A 27705-nucleotide genomic window follows, 5' to 3' on the forward strand; every position below is an offset into this window, starting at 1 on the left:
CTTTTGAGCCACTGGTCTTGCCATACCTAAATAAGAATAAAACCTATATTAAAACAGCTGGGCATTGAGAGTTCAAACAAGAAGAATATATCTCCTCATGATATTTTAAAATCAGAGCCACTTTAAGCAGCTGGCCAGGCAGTCAGCTACCCTGAGCTAATTTCTAGAGGCATGACAGTATCACTAGAATAACTCACAAGTTCAGGGTGGGGCAATCCAGGATTCCTCATATGGCAGAATATAAACCTGCCCCATTCCTCTGAAATATTAGGCTGGTGCAAAAGTAATTGTGGTTTTGGACCATGAATTTTAAATCATTATAACTAGGCTCAAGCACATCTTTATTAATCAAAATAGGAGCCATAACAATCAATACATTTTTCCCAAGAAGAAATAAGTTTGTTTATTCCCGTAGCTTAAAAGTCCATGCTTCAGGATTTGACAAATCCTTGGAAAGCATTTTCTGCATCCTGCTGGCTGTGGACCCCTGCGAAACGTTGTCAAGATGCTTAAGGAAGTGGTAGGCAGTTGGTGAGAGGTCAGGTGAATATGGTGGATGAGGCAAAACGTCATAGCCCAATTCATTCAACTTTTGAAGTGTTGGTTGTGTTACGCAATCGGGCGTTGTCATGGAGAAGAATTGGGCCCTTTCTGTTGACCAATGCCGGCTGCAGGTATTGTAGTTTTCAGTGCATCTCATCAATTTGCTGAGCATACTTCTCAGATGTAAGGGCTTTGCTAGAATTCAGAAAGCTGTAGTGCACCAGACCAGCAGCAGACTACCAAATAGTGACAGTGTCCTTTTTTTGGTGCAAGTTTGGCTTGGGAAGTGCTTTAGAGCTTCTTCTCAGTCCAGCCACTGAGTTGTTCATCACTGGTCATATAAAATCCACTTTTTGTGCACATCACTATCCAATCAAGAAATGGTTCATTGTTGCACACAGTAAGAGAAGGCGACACTTCAAAACGATAATTCTCTTTTATTTTCACTCAGCTCATGAGGCACCCACTTATCATGCTTTTTCACCTTTCCAACTTGCTTTAAATGACAAACAACTGTAGAATGGTCAATGTTGAGTTCTTTGGCAACTTCTCCTGTAGTTGTAAGAGAATCAGGTTCAATGGTTTCTTTCAATTGGTCGTTGTCAATTTCTTATGGCCCTTCACCAAGCTCCTCATCTTCAAGGCTCTGGTATCCTTTGAAAAACTTCTTGAACCACCACTGCACTGTACATTCGTTAGCAGTTCCTGGGCCAATGCATTGTTGATGTTGCAAGTTGTCTCTGCTGCTTTATGACCCATTTCGAACTTGAACAAGAAAATTGCTTGAATTTGCTTTTTGTCTAACATCATTTCCAAAGTCTAAAATAAAGAGCAAGTAATAAGTCATTAGCAAAAAACATAAAGAGAGAAATGCCCATTAAAATGATGTATAACATAACCACATTTATTTAAGAATGTATTCCAGTATCAAACAACAAATTCCAACAATGCAAAAACTGCAATTACTTTTGCACTCACCTAATACATTCCTGTAGCAGACCTGCTTAAGGTCAGCCCATAAGCACTGAGGCTGTTTGACACACGCATACTGTCACTGCACAAGGAAACTACAGTTATGAAGACACCCTGAGGCTGGACAGCTGAAAAAGGCAAAAGACAGCAAAGACCTTAGAAATGCGAAAATCAATGGTATAGACAGAAAGTTTGTGTTTCACAAAATTCATATGTGAAAACCTAATCCCAGTGTGGTGGTATTTGTAACTGGGCCCTTTGTAAGTAACTTGATCATGAGGATGAAGCCTTCACATATGGGATTTGCTTATAAGGGACAGGAGAGCTTCCTGGCTCTCTTTCCACCATGTGAAGATACATGTAAGTCAGCAGTTTGCAACCTGGAAGAGGGCCCTCGGCAGAACCTGACCCTGCAGACACCCTGATCTCAGACTTCCAGCCTCCAGAACCATGACAGATAAATTCCTATTGTCTATAAGCTCCCCCCCGCCTGCCCCAGGCTATGTACTTTGTGATAGCAGCCCAAACTGCCAAAGACAATCAATTGTGCACAGCCTGGTGCTTTCATTGAAGACCACGATTGATTTTTCTATCTAAAATGTAAACCCTCCAGTATGATGATGAAGAAGTCTTCTGGTTCAGAGCAATTGCAGGAAAAGTGTCTCCAATGTTTTCTGGATTTATGACCTTAAAAAAGATATTCAGCTTCTTCAACTGTAATATAGGAATGCTAATATCTTTTTTCCAAGGCTGCTGTGAAGATTAACAAAAAGGAATTGAAAGCACTAGGCAAGTGGCAGGTATTGTTATTGTTATTATAATGATTATTTCTCTCTCTGTGGCCCGTTTCCATACCAGGAAAGAGCTTTCAGATTAGTAATCTGGTAATCTGGCTTACAGAAACACTGATACCATCAGAGCACCTGGTATGTCACACACAAATATTCACATCTTTGCTGCAGATCAATACATTAGCTTTCTGGTGCACACTGGACTCTTGTGAGTTTGGTAAGCTGGTCAGTTCTGAAACACTAGTAAAACAAAACTTAATTGCTATAAAGTTGAGGTAGACTCTACCATGGGACTGCCATCTGGTGAGGCCCTTTCTAAGCGGCTGGCTGCCAGAACTGTCCTGCCCTGATGGTTCTGCCACATGCTCGTGTTCTAACTGCAGCATGCACAGGATAGGGGAGTGAGAATTTTAGACAAAGCCATTGTGCTGCCATCTCCCCTCATAATGCACAAAATATTTGGTGAGATCAAGTGAAGCAAATTATTATAATTGCTTCCCTTAAATAACTTTAAATGTAGCATCTCATTTGATTCTAGCATGAACTTTATGGACATAGAGAAGACAGGGAACCACTTTTTTTTTTTTTATAAAAAGAAAACATAAAACTTACTACAAATAACAACTATAAACTCTAGATGAAATATAAAAGCAACTACTGAAGGTAGTAAAGAACAAACAAAGGCAGGAACATAGTAGAAGGGTAGGACACATGGAAGATGGGAAGGCACTGGATACTATTCCCGTTTTTATGATTCTTAGCCTTGAAGAGAGGTCTCAATCTATACCATGTGGGGTGGCTAAATCAGGCAGTTAAAAAATAATTTTAAGTATTACTGGATTGAAGAAAAAGATAGCTGAGATTGGGAAGAACCAGCGGTTGGAAAACAAGAAGGGAAATATCAGAAAGGAGAGAGCCAGGGAGGCAAACTCTGCCAAATCCCTTGACAACTTCTGACTCACACTTGCACAGCCCAGTTCCAGGTCGGAGCAGAACAGCGAAGATACAGTTTGCAGTTTGAGTTTATTAAGTTAACTGCTTGTACGAACAAAACAACAATGCTTTTTGTGATAGCATAACAGAACCCAGAATCTACATAATAGATCATTTACAATATCCAGGACACATTCCAAAATTCTCTGATACACAAAGAAAGAGGAAAATATGACCTATACTTAAAAGAAAAGACAATCAGCAGATACTAACTCTGAGATGAGCCAAAGGTTAGAATTAGTGAAGATTTTAAAGCAGCTGCTATGACTATATTCTACAACACAAAAGAAAATATACCCATAAGTGATGCAAAGAGAGAATATCTTGGCAGCAAAATAGAAAACATAAAAGAAAAAGAAGGGAATAACAAATCTAGGACCAAAAGTATAATACCTAAAATTCAAAATTCATGGGATGAGTTTAAGAACAGATTGGAGATGTCAGAATAAACGAGAAAATAACATAGAAATCATCCATCTGAAAAACAGAGAAAAAAGATATTTTTAAAAGAAAACAGAACCTCAGTGAATTATGAAATACCCAGATAAAAACAGCATCTAGCAATTCATCAATATTGTTGGTCATAAGTAATTGTTCCAATGTGATCGATTAGTCAATGTCCCAAAGATGAGACTAATTCCTCATTCACTTCTAGATGTAAAAACTCTGGAAGACCTTATTAGATATAGTGCAAGACACCCATAAATTTGCAATTGTACTAAGAAATCAAGTTGTAATGGCAACATAAGCTTGGAAATGCAGAACATGTGAAAGTTAAAGAATATGTCATTTCTTGGAAACACATAAAGCTTCAGGAACTAAAAGGCTTGTGAAAGACATGGACTTAAAAGTCTCATTAATATAAAAAGGGAAACCGACTTACAAAAAAAGCACTGAGCTTCACTCATGTTTAAAAGTCTTGGCCTGCACAATGAATGCTGGGTACTAACCAAGAATCAATTTCTTGAAAACTGTATCCTGCAACTTCAATTAGTCTGAGGAGGTATTTTCTTTGTTATTGCTGTTTTGTCTACCAGGTCTTGTAAAACTCTCTGCAGTCCTAAGGAATACAACCACAGGAAGATAAAATCAATCGATCAGTCAATTTATCCATCCATGGCATTAGCACATTTGTAACTGGTATTAGTAAATATAATCAGTTTTGTAATTATTGCTACACTGCTGTGCTTTTTTTTTTTTTTTTTTTTTTGCTTTTTAATGTGTGTGAAGCATTAGATAGGTTACATTTGTAATTTTATTTGATGTTTAGAAGGGTTTCATTAAGTTTGCAATCAATGCTTAAGCATTTGGGTGATTCATTTGTTAAATGTATAAGTTTTGACTTATTCATTTCAAGGGCATATGACTATGTAGAGGAATATTAATTCTTTATGCTTAATGTTTGAAGGAATGTTAATCGTTTTAAAAATGTATAATATCAATAAAATGGACATTAAATAAAATACAACTAGTTGCTGGTGTTCTCTACAATTTTAGGTGCTTGCTTTTTGTTCATGGGGAGAGATCTAGTCAACAATTTGAAATAAAGTTCCATAGCAAATGTGAACAAAACCTAGAAGAAAATCGATATTTAATGCATATGTTCATAATATCATATTGTATACTACTCAAATTCCAACTTAAACAATCTCTAACTTTAGTGTTCTATTTCCATTTTCAGGAAATCGGATTTAATCCTATTCTGACAAAAGTAATAATATAATATTGTCTCAACAACTAGAGCTACAGATCAAGAAAAAAGGTCATTTTTGCATTCCTGGCTGAGATTCATGCCCCACAAAAAATTTGATGTTTGATCATTTTTCTTTTGAACAGCCATGTCTAACCTCATCTGTTAGGCTGGCAAAAGGCCCACATAAAAGGAAATAGCCAGGTTTCAGTGAAAATAAATACCAAAACATAAAGGCCAAAAAGACAGATCCTTCAAACTAGCTGCAAATGGTATTTGTCCCTACACATACTTTAAAAAAAAAAAAAGTTATTTTACCTTTATTTACCAGTTGGCAGAATAATGAGCTAATTGGTTTCCTAGCAGTATCCAAAAATGATTAATAAGTGAGAATTTTTTAGCATCATAAACTTATCAACTTTAAGATGACATATACATATATTAACTTACTGCAATAATTATTCTTTTTGATTGTCAAATTGCCGTTTCTAAGTGTGTCTTAGGTCCTTTGGAGATGACCCTAGTAATGTTTTAAATTGGGGTAAAATATACATGGCATAAAATTTGTTATTTTAACCATTTTTAAGTGTACAGTCCAGTGGCACAAAGTACATTCATATAGTTGTTGCACCCATCACTGTTAACTCTGTACCCATTAAATAGTTACCTCCCATTCCTACCTCCCCACAACTCTTGGTAATCACCACTCCGTGTTCTGTCTCTATGAATTTGACTAGTCTAGGTACCTCATGTAAGTAGACTCATACAGTGTTTATCTTTGTGTGACTGGATGATTTCACTTAGCATAATGTCCTCAAGGTTCATCCATGTTGTAGCACATCAGAATTTTCTCCCTTTTTGTGGTAGAATGATATTCATCATAGTGTTACTGAAAACAGTGAAAAACTAGAAGGCATGTTTTCTAAATTCTAAATAGCTAATTCATTAAATTATAGCACAGCCATACAATAGGATGTTGCTATGCAAATGTAAAACAATAATGAAGATCAATATTTACTGTAAAGAAAATGCCTATGATATGTTATTTTTAAATTTTGGGGGCATTAGGAGTACATGTGCAGGTTTGTTATATAGGTAAATTGCATGTCACAGGGGTTTAGTGCACAGATTAGTTTGTCACCCAGGTAATAAGCATAGTGCCTGCTGGATAGTTTTTTCATCCTCTCCTTCCTCCCACCCTCCAGCCTCAAGAGGGTCCCAGTGTCTTTTTCCCTTCTTTGTGTCCATATGTACTCAAGGTTTAGCTCCCACTTATACGTGAGAACATGCGGTGTTTATTTTTCTGTTCCTATGTTAGTTTCACTCAGGATTATGGCCTCCAGCTCCCTCCATGTTGCTGCAAAGGACATGATCTCATGATCGCATTCTTTTTTATGACTGTGTAGTATTCCATGGCATATGTTTACCACATTTTCTTTATTCAGTCTACCATTGATGGGCATTTAGGTTGATTCTATGTCTTTGCTATTGTGAATAGTGCTACAACAAAATATGTATTCATGTGTCTTCATGGTAGAATGGTTTATATTCCTTTGGGAATATACCCATTAATGGGATTGCTGGTTCAAATAATAATTCTGTTTTAAATTCTTTGAGAAATTGCCACACTGCTTTCCACAATGACTGAAATAATCTACTTTGCCATCAACAGTGTATAAGCATTCCTTTTTCTCCACAGCCCTGCCAGCATCTGTTACTTTTTGGCTTTTTAATAATAGCCATTCTGACTGGTGTGACATTGTATCTCATTGTAGTTTTGATTTGCATTCCTCTAATGATTATTGATATTGAGCATTTTTTCATATGCTTGTTGACCATGTGTATGTCTTCTTTTGAGAAGTGTCTGCCCATGTCCTTTGCCCATGTTTTAATGGGGTTGCTTGTTCTTTGCTTGTTGATTTGTTTAAGTTCCTTACAGTTTCCGGATATTAGACTTTTGTCAGATGCATAGTTTGCAAATATTTTCTCCCATTCTATAGCTCATCTTTTACTCTGTTGTTAGTTTCTTTTGTGGTCCAAAAGCTCTTTCATTTAATTAGGTCCCTGTCAATTTTGTTGTTGTTGTTGTCATTGCTTTCAGAGTCTTCATCATGAAACCACTTCCAGAGTCTATGTCCAGAATGGTGTTTCCTAGGTTATCTTCCAGGGTTTTTATAGTTTCAGGTTTTGCATTTTAGTCTTTAATCCATTTTCAGTTGATTTTTGCATATGGTATTAGGAAGAGGTCTAGCTTCAATCTTCCACATAAGCCTAGCCAGTTATCCCAGGACCATTTATTGAATAGGAAGTCCTTTCCCCATTGCTCATTCTTGTTGACTTTGTTGAAGATCGGATCATTGTAAGAGTGTGACTTTACTTCTGGGCTCTTTATTCTGCACCATTTGTCTATGTGTCTGCATTTGTACCAGTACCATGCTGTTTTTGTTACTGTAGCTTTGTGGTATAGTTTGAAGTCAGTTTGAAATCAGGTAACATGATGCCTGAAGCTTTGTTCTTTTTGCTTAGGATTACCTTGGCTATTTGAGCTCTTTTTTGGTTCCATATGAATTTTTAAATGTTTTTTTTAATCTAATTCTGCAAAGAATGTCATTGATAATCAGATAGGGATGGCACTGAGTCTGTAAATTGCTTTGGGAAGAATGGCCATTTTAACAGTATTGATTCTTCCTATCCATGAGTATGAAATGTTTTTCCATTTGTTTGTGTCAGCTCTCATTTTTTTGAGCACTGTTTTGTAATTCTCATCGTACAGATCTTTCACCTCCCTGATTAGCTGTATTCCTGAGTATTTTATTCATTTTGTGACTGTTGTGAATGAGACTGCATTTTTGTTTTGTTGAGACAGGGTCTTGCTCTGTCACCCAGGCTGAGACATATAGTGATCATGGCTCACTGCAGCCTGGAGTTCCTGGTCCCAAGTGATCTTCCCACCTCAACCTCCAGAACAGCTGGAATCACAGGTGTGTGTCACCATGGCTGGCTAATTTTTTTATGTGTAGAAATAAGTTCTTGCTACGTTCAGCCTAGGCTGGTCTCAAACTCTTGGGTTCTAGTGATCCTCCCACCTTGGCTTGCCAAAGTGCTGGGATTACAGGCATGAGCCACTGCACCTGGCCTGGGATTGTGTTCTTGATTTGGCTCTCAGTTTGGACGTTGTTGGTGTATAGAAATGCTACTAATTTTTGTCCATTGGTTTCGTACCCTGAAACTTCACTGAAGTTGTTTGCCAGATCTAGGAGCTTTTTGGGAGGGACCATGGAGTTTTCTGGGTATAGAATCATATTGTCTGTAAAGAGAGATCGTTTGACTTCCTCTCTTCCTAGTTGAATGCTTTTTATTTATTTATCTTGGTCAACTGCTCTGGCTAGGACTTCCAGTACTATGTTGAATAAGAGTGATGACAGTAGGCATCCTTGTCTTGTTCTGGTTCTCAAGGGGAATGGTTCTAGCTCTTACCAGTTCAGTAAGATGTCAGCTGTGGGTTTGTCATAGATGGCTTTTATTATTTTCAGGTATGTTCCTTCAAGGCCTAATTTGTTGAGGGTTTTTAACATGATGGGATGTTGAAAATTTTATTAAAAGCCTTTTCTGTATCCATTGAGACAATCACGTGGTTTTTGTTTTTAGTTCTGATTATGTGTTGAATAACATTTATTGATTTGCATATGTTGAACCAACCTTTCATCCCAGGGGTAAGCCTACTTGATCATGATGGATTCACTTTTTTACATGCTGCTGAGTTCAGTTTGCTAGTACTTTATTGATGATTTTTCCATCTATGTTCATCAATGATATTGGCCTGAAGTTTTCCTTTTTTGTTGTGTCTCTACCATGTTCTCATATCAGAATGATGCTGGCCTCATAAAATGAACTAGGGTGGAGTCCTTTCTCCTTGATTTTTTGGAATAGTTTCAGTAAGAATAATGCCAGCTTTTTTTTTTTTTTTTTTTTTTTTTTTTGAATCGGAGTCTCTCTCTGTTGCCCAGGCTGGAGTGCAGTGGCACATTTTTGGCTCACTGCAACCTCTGCCTCCCGGGCTCAAGTGATTCTCCTGCCTCAGTCTCCCGAGTAGCTGGGATTACAGGCACGACCCACTATGCCCAGCTAAGTTTTGTATTTTCAGCAGAAACGGGGTTTTGCCATGTTGGCCAGTCTGTTCTCAAACTCCTGGCCTCAGGTGATCCACCCTCCTCAGTCTCCCAAAGTGCTCCAGGAATGAACCACTGCACCTGGCCACCAGCTCTTCTTTATACAGCTGATAGAATTTGGCTATGAATCTCTCTGGTCTTGGGCTTCTTCTGGTTGGCAGGATTTTTATTACTAATTCAATGTCAGAATTCATTATTGGTCTGTTCAGGGATTTAATGTATTCCTGGTTCAATCTTGGGAGGTTGTATGTTTCCAGGAATTTTTATATTTTTTTCTAGGTTTTCTAGTTTGTGAGCATAGAGGTGTTCATAACCATCTGTGAGAGTTTTTTATATTTCTGTGGAGTCAGTGGTAATGTCCTCTTTGACATTTCTACATGTGTTTATTCAGATCTTCTCTTTTTTCTTTATTAATCTAGCTAGTTATCTATCAATCTTATTTATCCATTCAAATAACAAACTCCTGGATTCATTGATCTTTTGTATGCATCTCAATTTCCTTCAGTTTAGCTCTGATTTTGGTTATTTTTTGCCTTCTGCTAGCTTTGGGGTTGGTTTGTTTTTGATCTCTAGTTCCTCTGGTGTGTTGTTAGATTGTTAATTTGAGATCTTTCTAACTTTTTGATGTGGGCATTTAGCACGATTAACTTCCCTCTTAACATTGCTTCAGCTGTGTCTCAGTGATTCTGGTACATGGTATCTTTGCTCTCATTATTTTCAAAGGATTTCTTGATTTCTGCCTTAATTTCATTGTTTACCCAAAAGTCATTCAGGAGCAGGTTATTTAATTTCCATGTAACTATTTGGTTTTGAGCAATTTTCTTAATGTTGATTTCTATTTTTATTGCACTGGGGTCTGAAAGTGTGTTTGATATGATTTTGCTTTTTGAATTTGCCAAGGATTGTTTTACAGCCAGTTGTGTAGCTGATTTTAGAGTATGTGCCATGTGCAGATAAGAAGAATGTATATTCTTTTGGTTTTGAGTGGAGTTCTGTACATGTCTGTTAAGCCCATTTGGTCAAATGTCAAGTTCAGATCCCTAATATCTTTGTTAATTTTCTGTCTCAATTATCTGTCTAATACTGTCAGTAGGGTGTCAAAACCTCCCACAATTACAGTGTCATTATCTGTCTCATTGTAGGTCTCTGAGAACTTGCTTTATGAATCTGGTTGCTTCAGTATTGGGCACATATATATTTAGAATAGTTAGGTCTTTTTGTTGAATTGAACCATTTACCATTATTTAATGCCCTTCTTTGTCTTTTTTATCATTGTTGGTTTAAAGTCTCCAATTAGAATAGCAACCCCTGCTTTTTTCTGTTTTCCATTCTCTTGGTGGATTTTTCTCCATCTCTCTACATTTAGCTTATGGGTGTCATTGCATGTGAGACAGGTCTCTTACAGACAGCATAGAATTGCTTCTGTAACCAACTTGCCACTCTGTTGCATTTTATTTGGCGCATTTAGCCCATTACATTCAAATTTAATATTGATATGTGCAGATTTGATCCTGTCATCATGTTGTTAGCTGGATTTTATGCAGACCTGATTGTGTAGTTACTCTATAGTGTCAGTGGTCTATGTTCCTAAATGTGTTTTTGTGGTGGCTGGTGACAGTCTTTCTTTTCCATATTTAACACTCCTTCAATGACCTCTTGTAAGGCAGGTCTGGTGGTAACAAATTCCCTTCACATTTGTTTTGTCTGAAAAGGATCTTATTTCTCCTTCACTTATGAAGCTTAGTTGGCTGGATATGAAATTCTTGGTTAGAATTTCTTTTAAGAATGCTGAATATAGGACCCCGATCTCTTGGCTTATAACGTTTCTGCTGAAAAGTCTGCTGTTAGCCCAATGGGGTTCCCTTTGCAGATTACCTACCCCTTCTCTCTAGCTGCCTTTAACATTTTTTCTTTCATTTCAATCTTGGAACATCTGATGACTGTGTGTCTTGGGAATGGTCATCTCGTATAATATCTCCCAGGGATTCTCTGCGTTTCCTGGATTTGAATGTTGACCTCTCTAGCAAGGTTGGGAGAAATCTTCATGGATGATACCCTCAAATATGTTTTCCAAGTTGCTTGCTTTCTCTCCCTCTCTTTCAGGGACACCAACGAGACATGGATTGGGTCTCTTTACATAATCCTATATTTCTCAGAGGTCTTTTTTCATTCTTTATTGTTTTTCTCTTTATTTTTGTCTGACTGAGTTATTTTGGAGAACTAGTCTTCAAGCGCTAAGATTCTTTCCTCAGCTTGGTCAAGTCTGCTGTTAATACTTCCAATTGTATTATGAAATTCTTAAAGTGAGTTTCTTGGCTCTATCAGTTTAGTTTGATTCTTTCTTAAAATGGCCATTTTACATTTAATCTCCTATATCACTTTATTATATTCCTTGGATTCCTTGTATTGGCTTTCAACTTTCTCCTGGATGTCAATGATCTTTGTTCCTATCCATATTCTGATTTTATTTCTGATATATCAGCTATTTCAGCCCGGTTAAGAACGATTGCTTAAGAACTAGTACAGAGGTAAGAAGATGCTGTCTTTTAGAATTGCCAAAGTTCTTGCACTGGTTCTTTCTCATCTATGCGGGCTGATGTTCCTTCAGCCTTTGAGGTTGCTGTCCTTTGGATGGTCTTTTTAAAACTTTTATCTCCTTTGATGCCATCAGGGGCTTGATCATGGTATAAGGTAGGTTCAGTCAACTGGCTTCAATGCTAGATTACTCCTGGATCTCGGAGAAGCCCCCCTTCCAGTTACTGTCTCCATGCCTGAGTTTCTTTTGTTGGGTGTTCTGGTTCACAGAGTTCCCTCAGACAGGGGCCACAGTTGGCAGACAGGCCATATCCTTGCCAGGTCAGCCCTAATTGGCTGTTCAAGTGTTTTCTAGGGGAACACAGGGTTGTACCTGGCTGCAGAGTTCAAGCAGAAGCAGGACCATTGGGCTGGAAATGTTGACATCTAGTGGGTGTGGCCCATCTGGCTATAAAAGGCGAGGTTTGGTGGAGTTGCCTGCCCTGCCCTTCATGTGTTTCCAGGGCAACACAAGGCTGTGCCCCTCAGCAAATTCAGGCAGAAATAGGACCACTGGCCTGGAAGATCTAACAGGTGTTGCTCACCTGGCTACCAGTGGTTAGAGTGGGTGGGGTTGACCACCCTGCAGTCCAGGTGCTTCCTGGTACAAGAGGCTATACCCACTGACTGAGTTCACACAGAAATAGGATCACTGGGATGGAAGCTCTAGCAGGTATTGCCCACCTTGCTGCTGATGGCAGGGGGATGGGGTTGCCCACTCTGCAATCTGGGTACTTCCTGGGACAGTAGAAGCTGTTCCTGCCAGCTGAGTTCACACAGAAGTAGGAATGCTGGGCAAGGAGCTCTAGCAGGTGTTGCCTGCCTGGTTACCTGTAACAGTCATGGGTAACTGAATGACCTGCCATTCAGGTGCTTCCTGGTAAAACAGGAGGCTGTACAGCTGCATGCACACAGAAGCAGGACTACTGGGTTGGAAGCTCTACATATGATGCCCGCCTGGCTACCAGTGACAGGGGCGAGTTCCCTGCTGTGTGGGTGCTTCCTGGGACAGCAGGAGGCTGCAGCTGCTGGCTGAGTTGAGGCAGCTGTGGGACTCCTGGGCCAGAATCTGGTGCCAAGCCTTGTCCAATTAGGGGGTGTTGAGCAATCATACTGCTCCCAGGCATCATGACTATGGACACTATTGGGTCTATGGCTCCGGTGCTGATCTGCTCCAGGGCCCAAGGCTTGTAGAGGTACCCTTGTACTCATTAGTTGCTCCCACAAAACATTTGGGTTGCTCTCTGCCTCAGTCTAGAAGCACGGTGGGAGTATGGGAGTTGGGGGCAGGGTGATTCTCTCATTCCCAGTGTTTCACAGGTCCCTACAGAGAGTGTGAATCCCCCAGGAAGATCTCAGTCACTGACCCTTTCCCATGTTAGAGAAGTTCTCCCAGCTCCAAGCGGACCCAGACAGGCTGGTGCACAGCTTTGCTCCTCTCTGCTCTCCGTGTCCCCTTTCTGCCTTGATGGATCCCAGTGTGATTTCTCAGATGATCCACCTGCAGAGTCAGTGTTCATTTGCCCTTTTGTTTTCTCTCTATGAGAGTAACACACATGAGCTGCTTCTAGTCCACCATCTTTCTTTTAAGTTTCTACATTTTTTAAGGATTAAAAAACAATATGTATAATACAATCATATTTTTATATATGCATAGAAAAATATGGAAAGCACTCACCAAAATGTTAATAAGAATGTCAGCAATTGAAGGAGCAAGGAGCATCAGGCTCTCATTCTCCCACAATAACACTAAGTTAACAACAATAAACAGACCAGAACACCTTCATGAGAACTTTGAAGACCAGATAAGGATGTTATAGCACCCTGACGAACGTAAAACCGATAAGTAATTCCAGCAAAAGAGGATAGGAATATTTTGTACACCTATCCTTGTCATTTCCCAATACAGCCTAGCATAGCACAACCAAGAGAAAACCTCCCACACCAAGGATTCTTCCTCAGGACAGAAACAAAAGGGTGGACCAAACATCCAAAGTTCTGGCTAATCTGATGAATGCTGAAGAACTGGTATCTGTCTTGCCTGACTCAGATCACTGATGGGACCGGCAACTTTGGAAGCTGCTGAGAACAGACAGGATAACCATGGTGTTAGAGCTGCAGTTCCTCAAGCAGACACAAGGCAAAGAAAGATACTACAGGCTTCTGAGAAAAAGCAGAGATATGCTTCTTAGAGAATTGTAGATGACAAAAAGTACACACAAATGCAGAGAAGATACATCCTCAGAAAAGGTTTGAAAGGTCCTAGACAGAGTCTCTATTAGGGTTGATCAGTGAAGGTCTTCTCTTACATGAAGCCAGTTCATAGAGACTTGGAGAAGTCATTTTTTTTTTCAGATACCCAAGTCTTAACCCCTTTTCCTCCATTCCCCACCAAAGATCACAAGGCATACAAAAAGAAAAATTAGAAATATGGAATATGGCCCAATCCAAGGAAGAATATAAAACTCCAGAAACCAACCCTAAAGAAACATAGATCCATGAGCTGTCTGACAAAGAACGTAAAATAACTGTCATCAGATACTCACCAAGCCAAAAGAGAACACAGAAAATGATGCACAAACAAAATGGGAATATCACATTTTAAAAACTATTTAAAAATACCAAATGGGAGTTTCAGATTTGCAAGATTAAAAAATTCTGGAGATCTGTTTCACAGCAATGTGAATGTCTTTAACAGTACTAAACTATACACTTAAAAATGGTAAAGATGGTAAATTTTATGTTGTGTGTTTTTGAATAAAAAGTGAATATAAATTTTTAAATATTGATAAGATTTCTCTCTGGATCATGGAATTAAATGTATATTTTATTTTTACTTTATAATTTTTTGTATTGTCTGAATTCATTTCTATTAATATATATTATTTTAATACAAAAAATAAAGCTATGTTTATTTTGAGAAAGAGTTTAATAAAGAAAAAATAGAAATGAAAAAAAATGGAAAAATAAAAGCAAGACTCCAGGGCAAAGATGCTGATAGATTTGATGGATTCATTGGGTTGGATGTTTAAGCTGAATTGATGGGCTCTGGCCACCTGATTCTCATGCTGTAATAAAGACTCTTCTCAAAGAAGGGAATATATTATGAGTGAGGCAGCCACTCCAATTTTTTTATATTATGCAATTTCAGCAAGTTTATCAACACGTTAAGAGCAACCCTTTGGTTCCCAGGTTTAGACCAGAAATTCTAATCATGGCTACACATTAGAAACATTTGCAACCTTAAAAAAAAAAAAAAAAAAAAAAAAAAAAATCCTTACTCTGCCAAGATTAGTTATGATTTAACTAATTGGGAGTAGGGCCCAGGTATATTATATTTTAACCATCCCAGGTGATTCTAATATGTAACCAGGGTTGAGAAATAATGATCTAGCACCTTGGTTCATGTCTGTAATCCCAGAACTTTGGGAGGCCAAGGTGGGAGGATTGCTTGAACCCAGGAGTTCAAGACCAGCCTGGGCAACATAGTGAGACACTGTCTCTACAAAAAAAAAATTACAGAATTAGCCGGCATGGTGGTGCATGCCCGTGGTCCCAGTTACTTCGCAGGTGGAGGCAGGAGAATCGCTTGAGTCCAGAAGTTCAAGGCTGCAGTGAGCCATGATTGAACCACTGCACTCCAGCCTAGGCAACAACATGAGACCCTGTCTCTTTAAAAACAAAATAAAAGGCCAGGCGCGGTGGCTCAAGCCTGTAATCCCAGCACTTTGGGAGGCCGAGACGGGCGGATCACGAGGTCAGGAAATCGAGACCATCCTGGCTAACACGGTGAAACCCCATCTCTACTAAAAAAATACAAAAAACTAGCCGGGCGAGATGGCGGGCGCCTGTAGTCCCAGCTGCTCGGGAGGCTGAGGCAGGGGAATGGCGTGAACCCGGGAGGCGGAGCTTGCAGTGAGCTGAGATCCCGCCACTGCACTCCAGCCTGGGCGACAGAGCGAGACTCCATCTCAAAAAATAATAATAAAAAAAATAAAACAAATTACCCTACCAAGGTATTAAAAAATAATCTAAGCCCAGAATGAGAATTTTTGCTCTGGAATTAGCTGCTATATGTCCTAGGACAGAGGTTCCTCAAACATGGAGAACATGTTAGAAATGCAGATTCCTTGGTTGTAACCCAGACATTCTGATTTAGGAAGATGGGGTCCAGGAATCTGAATTTTTTTTTTACTTTTATTTTAGGTTGGGGATACATGTGCAGGTTTGTTACTTAGGTAAACTCATGTCACAGGAGCTTACTGTACAGATTATTTTGTCACCCAGGTCCTAAGCATAGTACCCAATAGTTATTTTTTCTGCTCATCCCCCTCCTCCCACCCTCCATCCTCGAGTAGGCCCCAGTGTCTGTTGTTCCCCCCTTTGTGTTTGTTCAGAGGGTCTCATCATTTAGCTCCCACTATAAGTAAAAACAGGTGGTATTTGGTTTTCTGTTCCTGTATTTGTTTGCTAAGGATAATGGCCTCCAGCTCCATCCATGATTCAGCAAAAGATATAATCTCATTCTGTTATACGGCCACATAGTATTCCATGGTATAAATGTACCACATTTTCTTTATAAAATCTGTCATTGATAGGCCTTTATTTTTAGGTAGAGGTATCTGAATTTTTAACAATCACATCCCAAGTAATCCTGGAAAACATAACACAATAGCTACTGGGCTAGAAAAAGACCTTCTAAGAAAGGACTGTACAGTTCACAATATACTTACAGTAAACAGTGTAGTATGCCTGGAATTAGTGCAGTCCCTGAAAAAAAGAGACGATATGAAGTATTTGTACCAAGATATTTAACACTGAAAAATATTTAGATTTCAGGAAACTACTCCAACAGAGGTAATAACAACACTGCCCACAGAGTGACACAGGATAGATGTTTTTTATTTTATTTATTATGCAAGCAAATAATTTAAGGATAGTAGAGCAAGCTGGCCCCAGAATACCACAGTTAGTGGAAGAGTTGCTACTAACCAGAATACTGCCTTCTGGTATAAAGAAAATGGCTTGCTTGTTCCAGCTGCTACTCAAATAGAGTGGCTTCCCCTTTTAATGACTCTTCTCTGTTACCTCCAATAGGCTAACAAGCTAAGAAAGAAAGAAAGCAATAGTCCTATGATCTAATGAAAAATTTGAAATGTGCTAAGAATTGGATGACGAGTAGGTTAGTAAGTCATTTCTTGGGAAATTCTTCTTTTAGAAACTTTCAATGCTGAGTCTTTTCTGGAAAAACAGCTTTGAAAGAAAATTATGGTATATTGGCTTCTCAGTGTATTCCATTGACCCAAGCTTCTGCTAGTTTCCATCAAGAACACTCAGAGGGAAAGATAGCCAAGTAGGAACAGCTGCAGTCTGTAGCTCCCAGCGTGATCAATGCAGAAGATGGGTGATTTCTGCATTTCCAACTGAGGTACCTGGTTCATCTCACTGGGACTAGTTGGACAGTGGGTGCAGCCCATGGAAGGTGAGCCAAAGCAGTGTGGGGCATCACCTCATAGGGGAAGCACAAGGGGCCTGGGGATTTCCCTTCCCCAGCCAAGAGAAGCTGTACCTTCACCAAAGATGGTACCTAGAAAATTGGGACGCTCCCGCCCAAATACTGCACTTTTCCAGAAGTCTTAGCAAACGGCACACCAGGTGACTATATCCCATGCCTGACTCGGTGGGTCCCATGCCCACAGAGCCTTGCTCACTGCTAGTGCAGCAGGCTGAGATCAACCTGCAAGGCAGCAGGCTGGCAGGGGGAGGGGCATCCACCATTGCTGAGGCTTGAACAGGTAAACAAAGCAGCCAGGAAGCTTGAACTGGGTGGAGCCCACTGCAGCTCAGCAAGGCCTCTGCCTCTATAGACTCCACCTCTGGGGGCAGGGCATAGCTGAACAAAAGGCAGCATAAACTTCTGCAGGCTTAAACGTCCCTGTCTGACAGCTCTGAAGAGAGCAGTGGTTCTCCCACCACAGTGTTTGAGCTCAGAGAACAAACAGACTGCCTCCTCAAGTGGGTCCCTGACCTCCATGTAGCCTAACTGGGAGACACCTCCTAGTAGGGGCTGACTGATGCCTCATATAGGCAGGTGCCCCTCTGGGACACAGCTTGCAGAGAAAAGATAAGGCAGCAATATTTTCTGTTCTGCAATATTTGCTGTTTTGCAGCCTCTACTGGTGATAACCAGTCAAATAGGGTCTGGAGTGGACCTCCAGGAAACTCCAACAGACCTGCAGCTGATGGACCTGACTGTTAGAAGGAAAACTAACAAACAGAAAGGAATAGCCTCAACATCAATAAAAAGGACATTCACACCAAAACCCCATCTGTAGGTCACCAACATCAAAGACCAAAGGTAGATAAAACCACAAAGATGGAGTAGAAATCAGAGCAGAAAAGCTGAAAATTCTAAAAACCAGGGTGCCTCTTCTCCTCCAAAGGATTGCAGCTCCTTGCCAGCAACAAAACAAAGCTGGACGGAGAATGACTTTGATGAGCTGACAGAAGTAGGCTTCAGAAGGTCGGTAATAACAAACTTCTCCGACCTAAAGGAGGATGTTCAAACCCATCACAAGGAAGCTTAAAACCTTGAAAAAAGATTAGATGAATGGCTAACTACAATAAACAGTGTAGAAAAGACCTTAAACGACCTGATGGAGCTGGAGCTGAAAACCATGGCATGAGAACTACTTGACACATGCACAAGTGTTGATGGCCAATTTAATCAAGTGGAAAAGAGGATATCACTGATTGAAGATCAAATTAATGAAATAAAGTGAGAAGACAAGGTTAGACAAAAAGAAAAGAGTAAAAAGAAACGAACAAAGCCTCCAAGAAATATGGGACTATGCGAAAGACCAAACCTACATCTGATTCATGAGCCTGAAAGTGATGGGAAGAATGGACCCAAGGTGGAAAACACTGTTCAGGGTGTCATCCACGAGAACTTCCCCAACCTAGCAAGGCAGGCCAACATTCAAATTTAGGAAATACAGAGACCACCACAAAGATACTCCTCGAGAAGACCAACCCCAAGACACATAATTGTCAGTTTCTCCAAGGTTGAAATGAGGAAAAAACGTTAAGGACAGCCAGAGAGAAAGGTTGGGTTACCCACAAAGGGTAGCCCATCAGACTAACAGCAGATCTCTTGGCAGAAACTCTTGGCAAAAACTCTACAAGCCAGAAGAGACTAGGGCTTGTAGAGTTCAACATTCTTAAACAAAAGAATTTTCAACCCACAATTTCAAATCCAGCCAAACTAAGCTTCAGAAGTGAAGGAGAAATAAAATCCTTTACAGACAAGTAAATACTGAGAGATTTTGTCACCACCAGGCCTGCCTTACAAGAGTTCCTGAAGGAAGCACTAAACATGGAAAGGAACAACTGGTACCAGCCAATGCAAAAACATGCCAAATTGTAAAGCCCATCGATGCTAAGAAGAAACTGCATCAACTAACAGGCAAAATAACCAGCTAACATCATAATGACAGGATCAAGTTCACACATAACAATATTAACATTAAATGTAAATGGCTAAATGTCCCAATTAAAAGACACAGACTGGCAAATTGGATGAAGAGTCAAGACCCATCAGTGTGCTGTATTCAGGAGACGTATCTCACATGCAGAGACACACATAGGTTCAAAATAAAGGGATGGAGGAAGATCTTCCAAGCAAATGGAAAGCAAAAAAAACCAGGGGTTGCAATCCTAGTCTCCGATAAAACAGACTTTAAACTAACAAAGATCAAAAGACATCAAGAAGGCCATTACACAATGGTAAAGGGATCAATTCAACAACAAGAGCTAACTATCCTAAATATATATGCACCCAATACAGGAGCACACAGATTTATAAAGCAAGTCCTTAGAGACCTACAAAGAGACTTAGACTTCCACACAATAATAATGGGAGACGTTAACACCCCACTGTCAATATTAGACAGATCAACAAGACAGAAGGTTAACAAGGATATCCAGGACTTGAATTCACCTCTGCATCAAGCAGACCTAATAGACATCTACAGAAGTCTCCACCCCAAATCAACAGAATATACATTCTTCTCAACACCACATCACACTTATTCCAAAATTGACCACATAATTGGAAGTAAAGCACTCCTCAGCAAATGTAAAAGAACAGAAATTATAACAAACTGCCTCTCAGACTACAGTGCAATCAAATTAGAACTCAGGATTAAGAAACTCACTCAAAACTGCACAACCACAAGGAAACTGAACAACCTGCTCCTAAATGACTACTTGATAAATAACGAAATGAAGGCAGAAATAAAGATGTTGTTTGAAACCAATGAGAAAAAAGACACAATGTACCAGAATCTCTGGGACACATTTAAAGCAGTGTGTAGAGGGAAATTTATAGCACTAAATGCCCACAAGAGAAAGCTGGAAAGATCTAAAATTGACACCCTAACATCACAATTAAAAGAACTAGAGAAGCAAGAGCAAATAAATTCAAAAGCTAGCAGAAGGCAAGAAATAACTAAGATCAGAGCAGAACTGAAGGAGATAGAGACACAAAAAATCCTTCAAAAAATCAATGAATCCACTAGCTGGTTTTTTGAAAAGATCAACAAAATTGACAGACTGCTAGCAAGACTAATAAAGAAGAAAAGACAGAAAAATCAAACAGACACAATAAAAAATGATAAAGGGGATATCACCACCGATCCCACAGAAATACAAACTACCATCAGAGAATACTATAAATACCTCTATGCAAATAAACTAGAAAATCTAGAAGAAATGGATAAATTCCAGGACACATACACCATCCCAAGACTAAACCAGGAAGAAGTTGAATCTCTGAATAGACCAATAACAGGCTCTGAAATTGAGGCAATAATTAATAGCCTACCAAACAAAAAAAAAGTCCAGGACCAGATGGATTCACAACCGAATTCTACCAGAGGTACGAAGAGGAGTGGTACTATTCCTTCTGAAACTATTCCAATCAATAGAAAAAGAGGGAATCCTCTCCAACTCATTTTATGAGGCCAGCATCATCCTGATACCAAAGCCTGGCAGAGGCATAACAAAAAAGGAGAATTTTAGAACAATATCCCTGATGAACATCAATGCGAAAATCCTCAATAAAATACTTGCAAACCGAATACAGCAGCACATCAAAAAGTTTATCCACAGCGATCAAGCTGGCTTCATCACTGGAATGCAAGGCTGGTTCAACATATACAAATCAATAAACGTAATCCATCACCTAAACAGAACCAACGACAAAAACCACATGATTTCAAAAGATGCAGAAAAGGCCTTCAACAAAATTCAATGGCACTTCATGCTAAAAACTCTCAATAAACTAGGTATTGATGGAATGTATCTCAAAATAATAAGAGCTATTTATGACAAACCCACAGCCAATGTCATATTGAATGGGCAAAAACTGGAAGCATTCCCTTGGAAAACTGGCACAAGACAGGCATATCTCTGTCACCACTCCTATTCAACATAGTTTTGGAGGTTCTGGCCAGGGCAGTCAGGCAGGAGAAATAAATAAGGGGTATTCAATTAGGAAAAGAGGAAGTCAAATTGTCCCCATTTGCAGATGACATGATCGTATATTTAGAAAACCCCATTGTCTCAGCCCAAAATCTCCTTAAGCTGATAAGCAACTTCAGCAAAGTCTCAAGATAAAAAATCAATGTGCAAAAATCACAAGCATTGCTATACACCAATAACAGACAAACAGAGAGCCAAATCATGAGTGAACTCCCATTCCCAATTGCTTCAAAGAGAATAAAATACCTAGGAATCCAACTTATAAGGGATGTGAAGAACCTGTTCAAGGAAAACTACAAACACTGCTCAACGAAATAAAAGAGTACACAAACAAATGGAAGAACATTCCATGCTCATGAATAGGAAGAATCAATATTGTGAAAATGGCCATATTACCCAAGGTAATTTATAGATTCAATGCCATCCCCATCAAGCTACCAATGACTTTCTTCACAGATTTGGAAAAAACTACTTTAAAGTTCATATGGAACCATATTGCCAAGACAATCCTAAGCCAAAAGAACAAAGCTGGAGGCATCACACTACCTGATTTCTAACTATACTACAAAGCTACAGTAACCAAAATAGCATGGTACTTGTACCAAAACAGATATATAGGCCAAGGGAACAGAACAAAGTCCTCAGAAATAACACCACACATCTACAACCATCTGATCTTTGACAAATCTGACAAAAACAAGCACTGGGGAAAGGATTCCCTATTTAATAAATGGTTCTGGGAAAACAGGCTAGCCATATGTAGAAAACTGAAACTGGATCCGTTCCTTAAACCTTATACAAAAATTAACTCGAGATGGATTAAAGACTTAAACGTTAGACATAAAACCATAAAGACCCTAGAAGAAAACCTAGGCAATGCCATTCAGGACATAGGCATGGGGAAGGCCTTCATGGCTAAAACACCAAAAGCAATGGCAACAAAAGCCAAAATTAACAAATGGGATCTAATTAAACTAAAGAGCTTCTGCACAGCAAAATAAACTACCATCAGAGTGAATAGGTAACCTACAGAATGCGAGAAAATTTTTGCAACCTACCCATCTGACAAAGGGCTAATATCCAGAAGAACTTAAACAAATTTACAAGAAAAAAACAACCGCATCAAAGAGTGGGCAAATGATATGAACAGACACTTCTCAAAAGAAGACATTTATGCAGCCATCAGACACATGAAAACATTCTCATCATCACTGGTCATCAGAGAAATGAAAATCAAAACCACAATGAGATACCATCTCACACCAGTTAGAAAGGCAATCATTAAAAAGTCAGGAAACAATAGATGATGGAAAGGATGTGGAGAAACAGCAACGCTTGTACACTGTTGGTGTGAGTGTAAACTAGAGTTCAACCATTGTGGAAGACAATCTGGTGACTCCCCAAGGATCTAGAACCAGAAATACCATTTGACCCAGCCATTCCATTACTGGGTATATACCCAAAGAATTATAAATCGTGCTACTATAAAGACACATGCACATGTATGTTTATTGCAGCACTATTCACAATAGCAAAGACTTGAAACCAACCCAAATGTCCATCAGTGATAGACTGGATGAAGAAAATGTGACACATATACACCATGGAATACTATGCAGCCATAAAAAAGGATGAGGTCATGTCCTTTGCAGTGACATGGATGCAGCTGGAAACCATCATTCTGAGCAAACTATCACAAGTATAGAAAACCAAACACCGCATGGTCTCACTCATAGGTGGGAACTGAACATTGAGAACACTCAAGGCGGGGAACATCACATCCCGGGGCCTATTGTGGGGTGTGAGGCAGGGGGAGGGATAACATTAGGAGAAACACCTAATGTAAATGACAAGTTGATGGGTGCAGAAAACCAATATGGCACATGTATACCTATGTAACAAACTGGCACGTTATGCACATGTACCCTAGAACTTAAAGTATAAGAAATAAATAAATAATAAAAATAAATTGCTGATTCATTAAAAACAACAAGAAAAGAACACTCAGAGGAAAAAAAATGAGGATGATATGGTGAAAGAAGAAGGAAATCTCGAGAGTGTGTAGAAAATTAAAAAGATTTCATATTGATGGAGGCAACTAGCCACACATATTTACATTTTAAGTGGTCCATAAGTGGAATGGTGGTCCACAATGGAGTGGTACACTTCCCTTTCCTTCCTCCAGTCTCAGGCACAAACATATCACAAAGCTGAAGTTTTGTAATTCCTTTGATTTTCTAAAAGCAAAATTAAAAGAAATCATCAGGATAACAACATGAGCCACGCTGAACCTTTTCCTGGTCTCCTCTTTGCTTTTGGGAGGTCATGGTCAGTCCATCTGAGGGACAGTGAGGGAATGTTTCCTTGAGGTTAGATGTCCAGCATGTGAGTCTCTAATATTTTCTTTTTCTTTTTTTTTTTTTTTTTTCTGCCGAGACAAAGTTTCACTCTGTCACCCAGGCTGGAGTGCAGCAGCTCAATCACAGCTCACTGTAGCCTCAAACTCCTGAGCTCAAGTGATCCTCCCACCTCAGCCTCATGTAGTGGGAATTACAGGCTCACACCACTTTGACCACTAACAGGTGAGTGTCTAACATTTTTAGGTCAAATTCCAACTCTGCCATTTTCCAATGTGTGACCTTGGGAAACTTGCTTATCCTCTGTAAAGCTCAGGTCTCTCATCTATAAAATGGGACTACGGACAGATCACAGCAGTTTTAATGTGAGGATTCAATAAGATCATACATGTTAAACTGTTGTCATGGTGCCTACAACATCAAAACAGTCACAGGACACTTAGGGTGTCACTTCACCAGCTGGAAACCTCCGTGGTCCACAGTGCCTGTGCTTGTTTCTTTGTTTTGCTTATTTGTTTGTTTGTTTTTTTACTTTAAGTTCTGGGATACATGTGCAGAATAGTTCTGGGATACATGTGCAGAATGTGCAGGTTTGTTACATAGGTATACATGTGCCATGGTGGTTTGCTGCACACATCAACCCGTCATCTACATTAGGTATTTCTCCAAATGCTATTCTTCCTCCAGTCCCCCACCTCCCGACAGCCCCAGCGTGTGATGTTCCCCTCCCTGTGTCCATGTGTTCTCATTGTTCAACCCCCACTTATGAATGAGAATGCACGGTGTTTGGTTTTCTGTTCTTGTGTTAGTTTGCTGAGAATAATGGTTTCCAGCTTCATCCATATCCCTGCAAAGGACATGAACTCATCCTTTTTTATGGCTGCATAGTATTCCATGGTGTATATGTGTCACATTTTCTTTATCCAATCTATCATTGATGGGCATTTGGGTTGGTTCCAAGTCTGTGCTATTGGGAACAGTGCCACAATAAACATACGTGTGCATGTGTCTTTACAGTAGAATGATTTATAATCCTTTGGGTATATACACAGTAATGGGATTGCTGGGTCAAATGGTATTTCTTTTTTTTCTTTTTTTTTTTTTTTTTTTTTTGAGATGGAGTTTTGCTCTTGTTGCCCAGGCTGGAGTGCAGTGGCGCAATCTCGGCTCACTGCAACCTCCGCCTCCCAGGTTCAAGCGATTCTCCTGCCTCAGCCTCCCGAGTAGCTGGGATTACAGGCATGCACCACCACGTCTGGCTATTTTGTATTTTTAGTACAGACAGGATTCTCCATGTTGGTCAGGCTGGTCTCAAACTCCCAACCTCAGGTGATCTGCCTGCCTCAGCCTCTCAAAGTGCAGGGATTACAGGCATGAATACCATGCTCAGCCTTCAAATGTATTTCTAGTTCTAGATCCTTGAGGAATTGCCACACTGTCTTCCACAATGATTGAACTAATTTACACTCACACCAACAGCATAAAAGCGTTCCTATTTCTCCACATTCTCTCCAGCATCTGTTGTTTCCTGACTTTTTAATGACTGCCATTCTAACTGGTGTGAGATGGTATCTCATTGTGGTTTTGATTTGCGTTTCTCTAATGACCAGCGATGATGAGCATTTTTTCATTTGTTTGTTGGCTGCATAAATGTCTTCTTTTGAGAACTGTCTGTTCATATCCTTCACCCACTTTTTGATAGAGTTGTTTTTTTCTTGTAAATTTATTTAAGTTCTTTGTAGATTCTGGATATTAGCCTTTTGTCAGACGGATAGATTGCAAAAATTTTCTCCCATTCTGTAGGTTGCCTGTTCACTCTGATGATAGTTTCTTTTGCTGTGCAGAAGCTCTTTAGTTTAATTAGATCCCACTTGTCTATTTTGGCTTTTGTTGCCATTGTTTTTGGTGTTTTAGTCATGAAGTCTTTGTCCATGCCTATGTCCTGAATGGTATTGCCTAGGTTTTCTTCCAGGTTTTTTATGGTTTTAGGTCTTACGTTTAAGTCTTTAATCCATCTTGAGTTACTTTTTGTATAAAGTTTAAGGAAGGGATCCAGTTTCAGTTTTCTACATATGGCTAGCCAGTTTTCCCAGCACCATTTATTAAATAGAGAATCTTTTCCCCATTGCTTCTTTTCATCAAGTTTGTCAAAGATCAGATGGTTGTAGATGTGTGGTGTTATTTCTGAGGCTCTATTCTATTCCCTTGGTCTATATATCTGTTTTGGTACCAGTACTATGCTGTTTTGGTTGCTGTAGCCTTGTAGTATAGTTTGAAGTAGGGTAGCATGATGCTTTTGATCATGTCCACTGGGCTCGTTCTGCCCATTCTGCCTGGCAGGCTGCGCTCAGCTCCTGCTACCAGCCCGGATCCCATGCCTGCCAAGGGTGAGCCAGGCACAGAGTGGCAAGGGGTGTGTGAGGGAGCAATTGCAGGTTCTAGCGACTGCACACAGCCAGGTGCACCTGCTGCAGTGGAGTGGGCAGCTCCAGACTCCAGCTCAGGTACCGGCTGTGTGTAAGGCTGCGGCTAGACCAGCTGTACCACAAGTGGCTTCCACTGCAGGCACCAGGGAATGCTCTGGCACCCAAGAGCTCAGAGATGCCAGGAACTGCAGAGTCCCAAATAGAGTTTACAGTGTGTCAGAGCCCAGTCTCAGGGAGCCCCAAGGTCTGGACCCCTAGAAGGGCCACAGCTCTTTTCTCCTTCTTGCCACCTGCAGCATTATCATTGGCCAGAGAATGGTATTTTCTGTAAAGATTTGCCTCAGGAGGTGGGATCTGTGCCCATCAGGGTCCCAGCAAATGTCACACTCAAAAGGAGTAATGGAAGATAAATCAATGAAGGGTCTGTTTACCAGGGTGTGGGCAGAGTTAAGAGTAAACAAAGAAAACAAGTAAAGCACCTTCGGGCTTGTAGCAGAAATCATTACCACCTGGAGGCCTGAAGGGGCCAAGGGAAAAAGTGTCCCCACCTCTAAGAGAGGGTTGCCAGCAAGAGCTGTGGCCTAACAGAAATTCAGAGACTCATGGCTGGGCACTGAGGAGCCAGGGATGAGGCGGAATGAATCAGCTGACCTTCCTCCCCTACCACACCCCAATCTCCTGCTGATGCATTCTATTGGTCAAAATGGTTAAAACTCCTCCAGAGGACAGGGAAAGGGAGTGGCTTTCCAGAGCAGAGTGCAGGCAGTGAAGTGTAGAGTGCAAGACAAATGGAAGGTCTGGCAGAGGTGCAGGCATTCTCCTTGACAGAAGACAGGCATCCTTCTTCACTAAAATAAGATGAGAGGAAAATGTCTGAGTAGAAACAGAGACATTCAAGGGTGGTAGGATAGGAAGCTGAGTGAGTTTAAACATGAGGAAGGGATGAAGGGCAACATCATAGAAGTTAAAGAGTTTGTATCAGTAAGGCAGCATCCCCAAACTGCACCTAGTGTTGAAATGCCACAGCAAACTCATGGGGTGTTCAAGAAAAGCACAGTGACACTGGGTATCTTTCAATCACTGCATGAATTGCAAGCTTGATATAGTTGACAGTTTCAATGTCAGATCATGCTATTTCCTTTCAATGGTATTATGTCTTTGCAAGGCTGAGTTTTCTACAATTGTTGAGAAAACAAGCGCCATGGGAAAATCGGTGAGAACAAGAAATGAGAGCGGGGCATCCAATCATATTCCAAGATCCGAGAATCCGTGTGTTGCCCAACAGGCACACACAACCCGTTGTGTTATTTCAGAATAAAATTAAAAATAGTAATTTTTTCCAATTAATACGTAGTATTTTTTCAAATGGCTACTAAGTTGTTCAGGTATGAATACGTATTAAGTTGTTTAGACCTAACTATTTCATGAAAGGAATTGTTAGGTTTTTGTTTTTTTGGCCTAGGGGTTCCATGTAAAATTTATTGAGATGCTAATGATACTGTGAAATCAGCAAGTTTGGGAACCTCGGAACTAAGGTGTTTTCAACTACACTAAGGGAAAAAAAAGCTCTACTCTTTTCAACAAATGGTGCTAGGAAAATTGAATATCCATATGTAAAAGAATGAAGCTGAGCCTGCACTTATACTA

At 39.9% G+C, this 27705-nt stretch overlaps 1 long non-coding RNA gene across 1 annotated transcript; it reads right to left on the minus strand.

Moving 5' to 3' along the window:
• Positions 1-326: 326 nt before the first annotated feature.
• Positions 327-16502, minus strand: LOC141407413 (uncharacterized). Its single transcript, XR_012416432.1, has 3 exons — positions 16466-16502; positions 1522-1643; positions 327-1362 (listed from the first exon to the last, which is right to left on the minus strand). It is a non-coding gene; the product is annotated as an uncharacterized lncRNA (long non-coding RNA).
• Between the last annotated feature and the right edge of the window lie 11203 nt (positions 16503-27705).

This window comes from Macaca fascicularis, chromosome 8, assembly GCF_037993035.2.
Source record: "Macaca fascicularis isolate 582-1 chromosome 8, T2T-MFA8v1.1".
Lineage (NCBI taxonomy): Eukaryota > Metazoa > Chordata > Mammalia > Primates > Cercopithecidae > Macaca > Macaca fascicularis.